Source organism: Nicotiana tabacum, chromosome 24, assembly GCF_000715075.1.
Source record: "Nicotiana tabacum cultivar K326 chromosome 24, ASM71507v2, whole genome shotgun sequence".
NCBI classification, from domain to species: Eukaryota; Viridiplantae; Streptophyta; class Magnoliopsida; order Solanales; family Solanaceae; genus Nicotiana; species Nicotiana tabacum.
The window spans coordinates 109,042,770-109,053,485 of record NC_134103.1 but is presented as its reverse complement, the minus strand read 5'-3'; the positions used below and the strand labels follow the sequence as shown (position 1 = coordinate 109,053,485).

Sequence of the window (10,716 nt, the reverse complement as noted above, 5' to 3'; positions counted from 1 at the left end):
AGCTGGCTTCTCCTTTTTTACCCCCATTTCTACATTCATCTCGAAAGTTACAGTCTACTCACCCACTCTAAGCATGATCTTTCTCTCGTGTATATCTAATATTGCTCTACCCATTGCTAAGAATGATTTTCTTAAGATGAGGGGGACCTCATTGTTCTCCTCCATATTCACTACTATAAAATCTATAGGAAATACAAACTTATCTACCCGAACTAACACATCTTCCACTATCCCCTCGGGTATTAAAGTCGTTTGGTCCGCTTGCTATAAAGATATTGGCATTAACCTTATCTCTCAAATCTCTTTCTCCAGTTTCTTGTAAATAGATAGAGGAATTAAGTTAATTGAGGCACCAGAATCACATAAAGATTTATCAAAATTAATAAAGCCTAAAGAGCAAGGTATAGTAAAACTCCCTGGATCTTCACACTTTTATGGGAGTTTGTTTTGCAATATAGCACTACAATGCTCTGTGATCTTGACCACTGTGATCTCCTTGATTTTCCTTTTTCTCTGTAAGGAACTCCTTCAAGAATTTGGCGTAAGCAGACATTTGGGAGAGCACTTTTGTGAATGGCAAATTTATATTAACTTGTTTTAGCATATCTAGAAATCTCTCAAACCCCTCTTTTCTCTATATAGCTTTTGAGGAAAAGGTAGAGCAGGCATATGCTTGCTCTCATTAGATTCATCCCTTCTTGATTTATCTTCCTTCTTCTTCTTCTTCTTCTCAGTTTTCATAGGGCCTTTTTTCTTTTTATCAACATCATTCTTCAGTTGCTCCCTACTTTCTTTTTCAAGTATCACCTCTTTTTGGATCGGGGTGGGCTCTTTCAGCACTTGCCCACTTCTCAGAGTTACAACATTCACTGTTTCTTTGGGATTTCTATTAGTATCAGCGGAGAGAGTTCCTGGAATCCTCTAAGACAATAGAGTGGCTAGCTGCCCAACCTGTCTCTCCAAGTTTCAAAAATTAGTACCTATTTCTTTAATTGTTGCTCCATATTCTCGTATAGTTGCGCTATGAGTTTCAAGCCTCTCATTAGTTTTTAGAATGAAGGCCTTCATGAGATCTTCTATGCCAGACTGAATGGGTTGTTGAGGCTGAAATTGCTGCCCCTGTTGATTTTGGTATGCTGGAGCTCCTTGTCCCTAGGGTCTAGAGTTATTTTATTGCCAAGCATTCGCAGTACCTCCAGGTGAACTCCATGAAAAACTGGGGTGAAGCTTACCCATTGCATTGATATTGTAATTTCCCACAATATTTACTTCTTTAGTTGAGGCTTGACACTCATGAGTAGGGTGTCCTCTTCCACATATATCACAAGCTGCGTGAGGCTCACTTTGTATCGAGGCTAAGGTCAGCTTCCTTATCTCTTTGTCCATAGCATCAAGTTGTACCTGCACAGATGTGTTAGCATTAACCTGGTGAATACCAGTTGATATTCTTCTTTCCGCACTCTCAGAGGGCCATTGATTAGCATCTTCAGATAACTCATCAAGAATTGTAACTATCTCCTCTGGAGTCTTCTTAATCAACGGGCCTCCACCTGCATTGCTCAACGTTCTACGTGATATCGGTGTCAATCCATCCTAAAAGTCCTAGAGTTGTATCCAGAGTTCAATTTCGCTATGTTGACACTTTCGAGCAATCTCCTTAAACCTCTCACATGCTTCAAAAACAATTTCATTCTCTTTCTTGCAGAAGTTATGGATTTCTCTTATAAACTTGCTCGTTTTAGCTTATGAGAAATATTTATCAAGAAATTTTCTGGTCATCTCTTCCCATATTCTAATCGAACCTGTGGGTAAGCTTTGAAGCCACTGCTTTGCATCATCCTTGAGTGTGAAGAGGAATTCCCTTAAGTACACTGTATCTTGTGATACACCATTGTATTATAAGGTGTTCATAATCTCCTCGAAGTCTATAGATGTGTGTTTGGATCTTCGTTTGGCTTCCCTCTGAAGACACAACAATTCTGAAGAGTTTGAAGCAACCCTTGCTTCAATTAAAAGTTGTTTGCTGCAATTGGAGGTGGTCTAACACTGGATAATCCTTGATTATAGACCGATCTAGCATAATCGCCAGGTGGTCTCCCAGGCAAGGGTTGATGTTGATTAAGTCTGAAACCCCTCTCTTCTTCATAAATGTTATGCGCATCTCTGATAGCTGCTTCCTCAGCATCCCGTGCAGCTTATTCCCTTCGTTGGGATGCTTCTCTTGCAGCCAAATCCACATTATCTTCACTGTTTCCAGCCATAATTTCTTTGGTTGAGGATTGCCCAACCTTTTCTATTGTTTTGGTGAGATTTCTTTCCTTCTTCAGCTATCGCAGTTGTTTCTCTATCTCGGATTCGTATGGTAGCACTTCCTTCGCAAAATTTCCAGTCATGCACCACTCTGAACCTGTAACCTGCGCATAGTCAAAGAAAACCAAACGTAAAAAGGAAAAAATAAAATAAAAGAAAAATTCCTGAATTAGCAATACAAACTATTTCAAACACTGTTGTTTCCAATCCCCGGTAACAGCGCCAAAATTTGACGATCTCAAAACACCACTTTAATTATGCTCGCTAGTTAAAGATAGTATAGTATAATATTGTATCCACAAGGATTGGAGTTAAACAGTATTTTCATAGTTTTTAGCTTGGTTGCTATTCAGGAGAATCAACAATTGATATTTATATGATTAATAACTATAATTAACTAAGAGTCTAAAGCTATTGACTAATGACTATCGCAACAAAAGTAAGCAAGGAAGTTATCAGTGGGAGAAAAATAGGTGTTGATAGGATAGGTGCAAGATAAACATTTCGGATCTAACTCTAGATAATTCACTTCTAATGTTTAAATGAGTCTCTCGAATTCACTCAATTATTAGTTCAAACGTTCAGCAAAAACTCCTCTCTCGATTAAGTTTTAACCTCCCAAGATAAACCAATTTAAGCACGTGAAGATATGCAAGAATGCGTAGTGGATTGGTCTTTAGGAGAACCTCTCTCAATTATTATCCTATCTAAGTTTAATCAATAATTCAACTAGTCTCTTTCGATTATTAAGAAAAATTAATGAACTCAACCAACAATATAATGCAAAGATATCACAAGTTATGCCTCTCTCGATTACATGAACAAGTGAATATAGATGCAACAGTTAAATCATCCAAAAATGCTTCAATACATAAAACTACAGTTATAATCCCAAAACAAATCATCAATACACCATATCCATCAAACCCTAAAGGGAACTACTCCATAGATATGGAGCAATTCATCACAAATATGTTTAAAGTAAAGAAAAACATAAAACGATCCAAACTCGGGGCTTGAATGAGAATTGAATGATGAACTCCTTGTGCTTTTGCTTCCCCAACTCCTACTTAGCCTCCCTAGGTCTAATATGTGTTAAAAGTCTAGAAAATAATATTTTTCTATGTATTTATACCAAGTAGGGTCGGGCCCAATCGAAATTACTTTTTCGTAACCGAAATAGGACATTTACTCTGTAAACACTACACAAGCGTGTCGCATGGGGCGACGCGCCATGCAGGGCATTAGTGTGGAAATCCAAAGAGTTGATTTCTGACAGACAGTAGGAAAATGGGCAGTCGCGGTGCCCCACACACTGCAGTTGTGGACTTTTCTCAGAGTACGGAATTGTCCTTGCTTTTTGATATCCAGATATGGTCCTCGACCCCGAACATGATCCCAGCTTAATCCCTTGGGATTTTACTCAGACTTCAAAGCTCCAAATCACACGAATTCATTCGGTAACATCTACATAACTCGGAATCACGCCTACAAGTCATAAAACACACAATAAGTACAAAACACTTGAGATTAAATCTCAAACATAATAAAAATGCAGTAAATTAAAGTGCGATAAGTGACTAAAATATGAGATTATAGCCTACCATCAATAAACCCGAGCTCTCATGATGATTGGCCAAATGGGTCGTGGAGATCAGCAGGTACGAGATCGAATATCGACCTCGAACCGCCATCAAATCTCAAATTTTGGCGGACTTCGTGGCCGACTTCACGCCGGCCCTAATTCCTGAGGCCGAGAAAGAGTTGTTGTTGAACTCGGGGACCTCTTCCAGAATTTGGACCCTCTTTATGGACGGTGCCTCGAACGCAAAGGGGTCCGTGCTTGGCATCGTGTTGAAGCCATCGATGGGTTATATAGTTAGGCAATCTATTAGAACTGTAAAATTGACTAACAACGAGGCCGAGTATGAGGCCATGATTGCAGGTCTTGAACTGGCTAAAAGCCTGGGGACCGAGGTGATCGAAGCTAAATGCGATTGCTTCCTTGTGATGAACCAAGTCAATGGAATGTTTGAAGTCAAAGAGGAACGAATGCGAAGATACCTGGATAAGCTACAGGTGACGTTACATCGGTTCATGGAATGGACTTTACAACATGTACCTTATGATCAAAATAGCGAGGTCGATGCTCTTGCTAACTTGGGATCGTCGGTCGACGATGATGAATTCAACTCGGGAATAGCCGTACAACTCATGAAATCGGGAGTGGAGGAAGGCCATGATGAAATAAATTTGACAAGCTTAACCTGGGAGTGGAGAAACAAATACATAGATTACCTGAAGACCAGAAAACTTCCCTCGGATCCTAAAGAATCGATAGCTCTGTGTACGAAGGCGACCCGGTTCATCTTATTCGAAAACGGTATCCTATTTAGAAGAACATTTTATGTCCTACTCGCCATATATCTAGGACCGGAAGACACCGAGTATGTTTTGAGGGAAGTCCACGAGGGCACCTGTGGGAATCATTCGGGCATCGAGTCGTTGGTTCGGAAGATAATCAGAGTTGGCTACTGCTGGATCGATATGGAAAAGGACGCAAAGGATTTCATGCAAAAATGTGACGAATGTCAGAGGTATGATCTGATGATCCATCAGCCCGAGGAACTGCTGCATTCGGTCTTGTCACCTTGGCCGTTCATGAAATGAGAAATGGACACCGTTGGTCCCCTGCCCTGGACGCCTGGTAAGGCTCATTTTATCTTACTTATGACTGATTATTTTTCTAAGTGGGTGGAAGCCCAGGCAATTGAGAAAGTTAGGGAGAAAGAAGTTATTGATTTCGTATGGGACCACATAATATGCCGATTCGGAATGCCGGCCGAGATCATATGCGACAATGAGAAGTAGTTCATCGACAGCAAAGTGAGCAAGGTTTTCGAGGACCATAAGATCAAAAGGATCCTGTCGATGCCCTATCACCCTAGTGGAAACGGGCAAGCAGAGTCCACAAACAAAACCATACTCTAAAACCTCAAAAAGAGGTTGACCGACGCCAAAGGGAAATGGAAGGAAATCTTGCCCGAAGTCCTATGGGCATATCGTATGACCTCAAAATCCAGTACCGAGGCCACCTCATTCTTGTTGGTCTTGTACCGAAGCTCTAATACCGGTCGAAATAGGAGAACCAAGTCTCAGGTTCCGATATGCAACCGAAGAGTCAAACGACGAGGCCATGAGTACGAACTTGGAACTGGTAGACGAAAGGTGCGAGTCCGCCCTCGTCCGGTTGGCCTCCCAAGAGCAACATATCAAAATATATTACAATCGGAGAGCCAACCTTCGACACTTCAATGTTGGGGACTTGATGTTAAGAAAGGTGACACTGAGCACCCGAAACACGAATGAAGAGAAGCTGGGACCGAATTAGGAAGGTCCATATCGAATTATCAAGATCACCGGCAAAGGATCATACAAAGTTAAAACGATGAACAGTGAGCGGCTACTGAACAACTGGAACATAACCCACTAAAAATGATACTACTTCTAAGGTACGACCCCATTCATTACTTTTCTTTAAATATGTTACCAATTGGACTAACGCTTGCAGGTAACGGTCAAGGAATGATGCAACTATTAGGCCTAAAAGCACGCATTGTATATATATGTCACGACCCAAACTGATGGGACGCGATGGGCACCCGGTACCTTACTCAATCGTGTACAAATATAACGTATCTTTTCGTATCATACTATCATAGATAACTGAGTCAGAGAGGCTGCCGTGAGATAGGTAGAATACAACATGTAATACCAACTTATACATAAGACATATGGGCCTTTAAGACCAAAATAACCACATGTACACTGAACATAGGCCGGCAAGGCCATACAATCTTTTACGTACATGACATCTGTCTACAAGCCTCTAAGAATACATAATTATCATAAAGGTCGGGACAGAGCCCCGCCATACAAAACAATACACATCTATATCATACTAACCAAACAAGCAACTTCGAAGCAAATGGAGTGCACCAACATCTTCCGCTGAGTTGATCGCCTACTTGGAGGACTCTCGACCTGTCTATCGAGACCTGCGGGCATGAAACGCAGTATCCCCATGCAAAAGGGACGTCAGTACAAATAATGTACCGAGTATGTAAGGAATAAAAATCATTAAACAATAGACATGAGAGAAACATAGAGTAAAAGACTCGACATGTATGTCTGAATAACTCTGTGAATCATCTCATATTTATAATGACATGCATATGCGTATAAATGTCATACCATGCATAGGAATATGCGTTCATAACATTATCAAGCCTCTGAGAGCATCCCATCGTATCATCTCGGCCACTGTGGGCAAATCATTAACGTAATACCAGCTGATCAGGTGGTGGTGCGTATATAATGCTGTAACTTTTTTTCATATCCCATATACATATAATATATGCGTATATAACGCCATCTGGTCATGGGTCAATGTATATGTATAAATCCATGAAATGCATAAGAAATACGTTAATAAAATTTCTCGGAATGTCATAAAAATAATATGCTTGTCGGATAAACTTTATCAAATACGTATTTTTCTGAGACCCATGAACAGAAGATATAATAATAATTCACATGGTAAATCAAGAATATAGACACCCCTAGTATTTGTATGAATAGAGTCATTTATGGAAGTTGTGTATTTTGCTCGTTTCATTTGGACCATGCCAAAAGAAGGGATAGCCTTAACATACCGGAGTCGATTCTCTTGAGAAAGATTACACCATATTCCCTTAATATTGCAAACTCTCACGTTAATTAAGGTGCTCTGAAATCTCAGGTTTTTGAAGTGTTGAAGACACTATGGAATATCATACTTTGAATTCCTGAAGAGCCTTGAAATCTCACGTTTTGAAGGAAATATTGAAGCAACCCACGTTGCTAAGATGATAAGGAATTATTTTGGTTGAATTCTTGGAGTCTCATCCGTAAGCTTTAGCATCCAAAAATGAAGCTTAGCACCTTAAAATGAATTCTTCAAAAATGTTAGTTGGTAGGCCCCACTAATTTTGATGACTTAGCCCCCTTAGTCTTCCAAATGTGCCATGTTTCTTCTTAATTCAAGAGCCATTCTTTTAGCTCTTATTGGCTTCCACGTTAGGGGCTTCAACCTTATCCAAAGTTTGTTTTTAATTAATCTCCCACTAAAATTTATTAATTACCCAATTATTCATCTAATTAGGAATTATCTCAAATTACTCAAAATACTACTAACTTTTAATACACTTTGTACACCTTACTATTATGGTTATGTGGTACCCTGTATGGCACTAGTCCGTAAATGCCGGGTATTTTAACTCGGGCCGTATTTTATCCCAAAATGTCAAACTTCGACGAAATTTATTTTTTTAAATTTGCTTACCCTCTCACCTTCACGAATTCACTCATCACTTGTTTGAAATAGCATAATGCTTATAATCTCAAAATAATCTCATTCCCGAACTTACGTCGATTAGCTTACGACGAAACTTTAACGTACGAAAATGCGGAATGTAACATCTCATTTCCGAGCTTATATCAATTTACTTATGGCGTACTTTCACGTACAAAAATATGGGGTGTAACAATATACATAAATCTTTACAAAGGCCAAACGGCCTCAACAAAATACAAAAGTACAAAAGTAAAGAAACATCTACAAGGCACCTAAGAAGCCTGATCTTCGCTGGAGCCCGCCTCGTCACCGGGGCCATCAAGGGCTTCCCCGTCCTCGGTTCCGCCCGAACACTCGAAATCTTCCTCATCCTCGTGGTACGCTAACTTCTTGGCCTCAGCCTCGAGCCTCTTAACATTTTCAATCTCGGCCGATAAATCGAACCTCCGGGTATGAACTTCCTCTAGAGCCTCCCTTCAGGACCGCCACCTCACATATTTGACAATGGCCTTCAGGCAATCCTGAGCTGCCTCATCATCAACTTTGTCCTGGGGCACCATCTCTTAAGTGTCGGCCCTGGTTATTTCCACCATTGACTTGGCTGCTTCAAGCTCCTTGGCAAGGGTATCCCGTGTGACAATGGCCGAGCCCAGTTGAGACTGGAGGTCTCCGATCTCCTTCACTGATCGAAGTTGGGCCTCCGCCGAGGCCAACTTCTCCCGGGGAGTCTCCTTTACTGAAGCCAATCGGTCTATCTTTCCCTTCCACTCTTCGGCCATGGCCTTGACTTCGTCCATCTCAGCCCGGAGCTGGTCGACCTGATCAACCTTCTGCTGGACCTGCGGATTCTTACCGTTAGACACTGTGTCTAGCTCATCAGTACTAACTTCAAGGATTTTTACCTGTTTTAATAGGTCGGCGTATTCTTTCTGAGACACGTCTAACTCGGCTCGGAGGCTCTTGACTTCTCCTTCACATTGCTCGCAGAGAAGCTTATACATGCCTCTCTTCTCAGCAAGCTCTTTGACTTCGTCCTCGAGTTGGCTCAGCTCATCACGGTACCAGAGGAAGGTTTCATGATGGAGCACCGAGGCCTGCAAATATGAGAAGAGATATTAGAATTATCAAGAACTAAAGTTGAAAAATAAAAAGGTTTGGTAACACCTTATCCGGTTCAGCGCCTATTGTGCTTCGTTGAACAGGAATGACGCATCTACCTCGTTCATTTTTGCCTGGTCTTCTTCGGTTACTAGGCACCAGAGGTAACTAGCTATCCCTACAGGGGCGGAATGAATCTGTACATCCTTCGAAATGGTGATAACGACAGACCGCGTCCGACCAGGATCAGTGCTCGAAGCGGGGAATAGATTGATCAATCTCGGGCTCAAGCTCGACCCGCCAACCTTCGAGGGTGGAATTTTCCTTGGCACCTCTCAGTCACCCAATTCGGTGAAATCCTCCAGGGCGGATGAATCTACACCGTCAAAAAAGCCTCAGAGGATATCGTCCGCTCCATGGACCCCCTCGTAGGATCACTCCTTCGTCGTTCGAGCTTCATCGAACATTGATTCTATGAATGAAGGCGATCTCGAAATATCTATAACGTCGGGTGGGGCAGAGCCGGCATCTCGAGATTTCTCGGCCCTCAATTCGGCATCCCCCTCGGCTGCCACCTGTTCCTTGGGGATAGATGGCTCATGGGTCATAAAGATTTCCTCATCCTCGGGCTCGTCTCTGAGCCAAAGGGGTGATTCCGAGTCAAGCACTCGGGAGCTGGAGGTTTCCTTTGGCTTACGAACCAAACTCTTTCTCGTTTTCTTTTTCTCCGAGCTCGGGGAACTCGGAGCCCTTTTCCTTTTCTTCTCACTTGTTGTGGCTCTGGGCTGTCCCTAAGTAGAAGAATTGGCATGTAAGTCCTCGTCCCCAACCAGGGGCCTAAGCTCGACGGTCTTAGCCAAACCTGCAAAAGAGAAATAAAGAAAAAATAATATGAACGTGGTGCTAGAAGAAGAAACCTAGCAAAACCTATTCGGGAAACAAAGATCATACCATGGGAACGGGCCTCCTAATGGCCCTTCTAAAGTTTGCGCCACGAGCGCTCAAAATAGGGCATCTGCGAGACAATGCCTTCGATCCATTCCTTTAACCGAGAAACGGTATTCGGGACTCGAGCGACAGCTGCGCCACCACAAACACCAATGAGGAAAAATGGAGATGAGGTTGAATTCAAAATTTAAAGAGAAGTTGTAATTATGTGATGCATTCCACTTCTCGTATATTAAAGAGAATATTCTGTCAGATATTCTTTGTACCTGTACTATTAGGGTTTATTGAGGGTATGTCCCGTATAAATAGGAAAAAAGGTAATAATAGAGGCATGTGATATTCATTGTGATAAGAGCAGACTTTACAAAATATTCCCTTCCTCTTGAAAAGATACAAAGAATACCTTTTTATCAAGATTCTTGTTTACATTATCCTGTACTTTTCCATCAGATCCGAGAAGATTTCGAATGTTCCAAGATCTGTCTGTCATTCATTATTGTTAGGAGGAATAATCACCTAGCTCGTTATTTATTGGGTGAATCACTCCTCCTATTTATTCAAATGTCATTTAGTGCTATTTATTATCAGCCCTTCTTCCATTATTGCTTATATTTTATGACTAGTTAATGCTTGTTGTTGTCAACCCCCTGCTGAATTTATCCCACCTCACACACGCTTTTAAGACTCACCTTTAGAGATATTATCATTAACTAGGTTTGACCCATTATTACATAAATATAATAGTTTTATCCGAAAGTTACACTTTTTGGTCAAACAATTTGGCGTCATCTGTGGGGACTTCCTAGTTAAATTTTTAGTTTCCTCTAGAGCTACAACTAACATGGATTGCTAACATAAAAGAAAAAGACCAAGAACAAGATTCCCCTTTTTTGTACACACAGATCTAATATGGTAGGTAACAAAGAAGAAAGAGTGAGAATAATATGTGACCTCCCAACCAACCT

At 41.3% G+C, this 10,716-nt stretch overlaps 1 non-coding gene across 1 annotated transcript; it reads left to right on the top strand.

Moving 5' to 3' along the window:
- Positions 1–1,624: 1,624 nt before the first annotated feature.
- On the top strand, positions 1,625–1,731 carry LOC142178702 (small nucleolar RNA R71). Its single transcript, XR_012706967.1, has one exon. It is a non-coding gene; the product is annotated as a small nucleolar RNA R71 (small nucleolar RNA).
- The last annotated feature ends 8,985 nt before the right edge of the window (positions 1,732–10,716 follow it).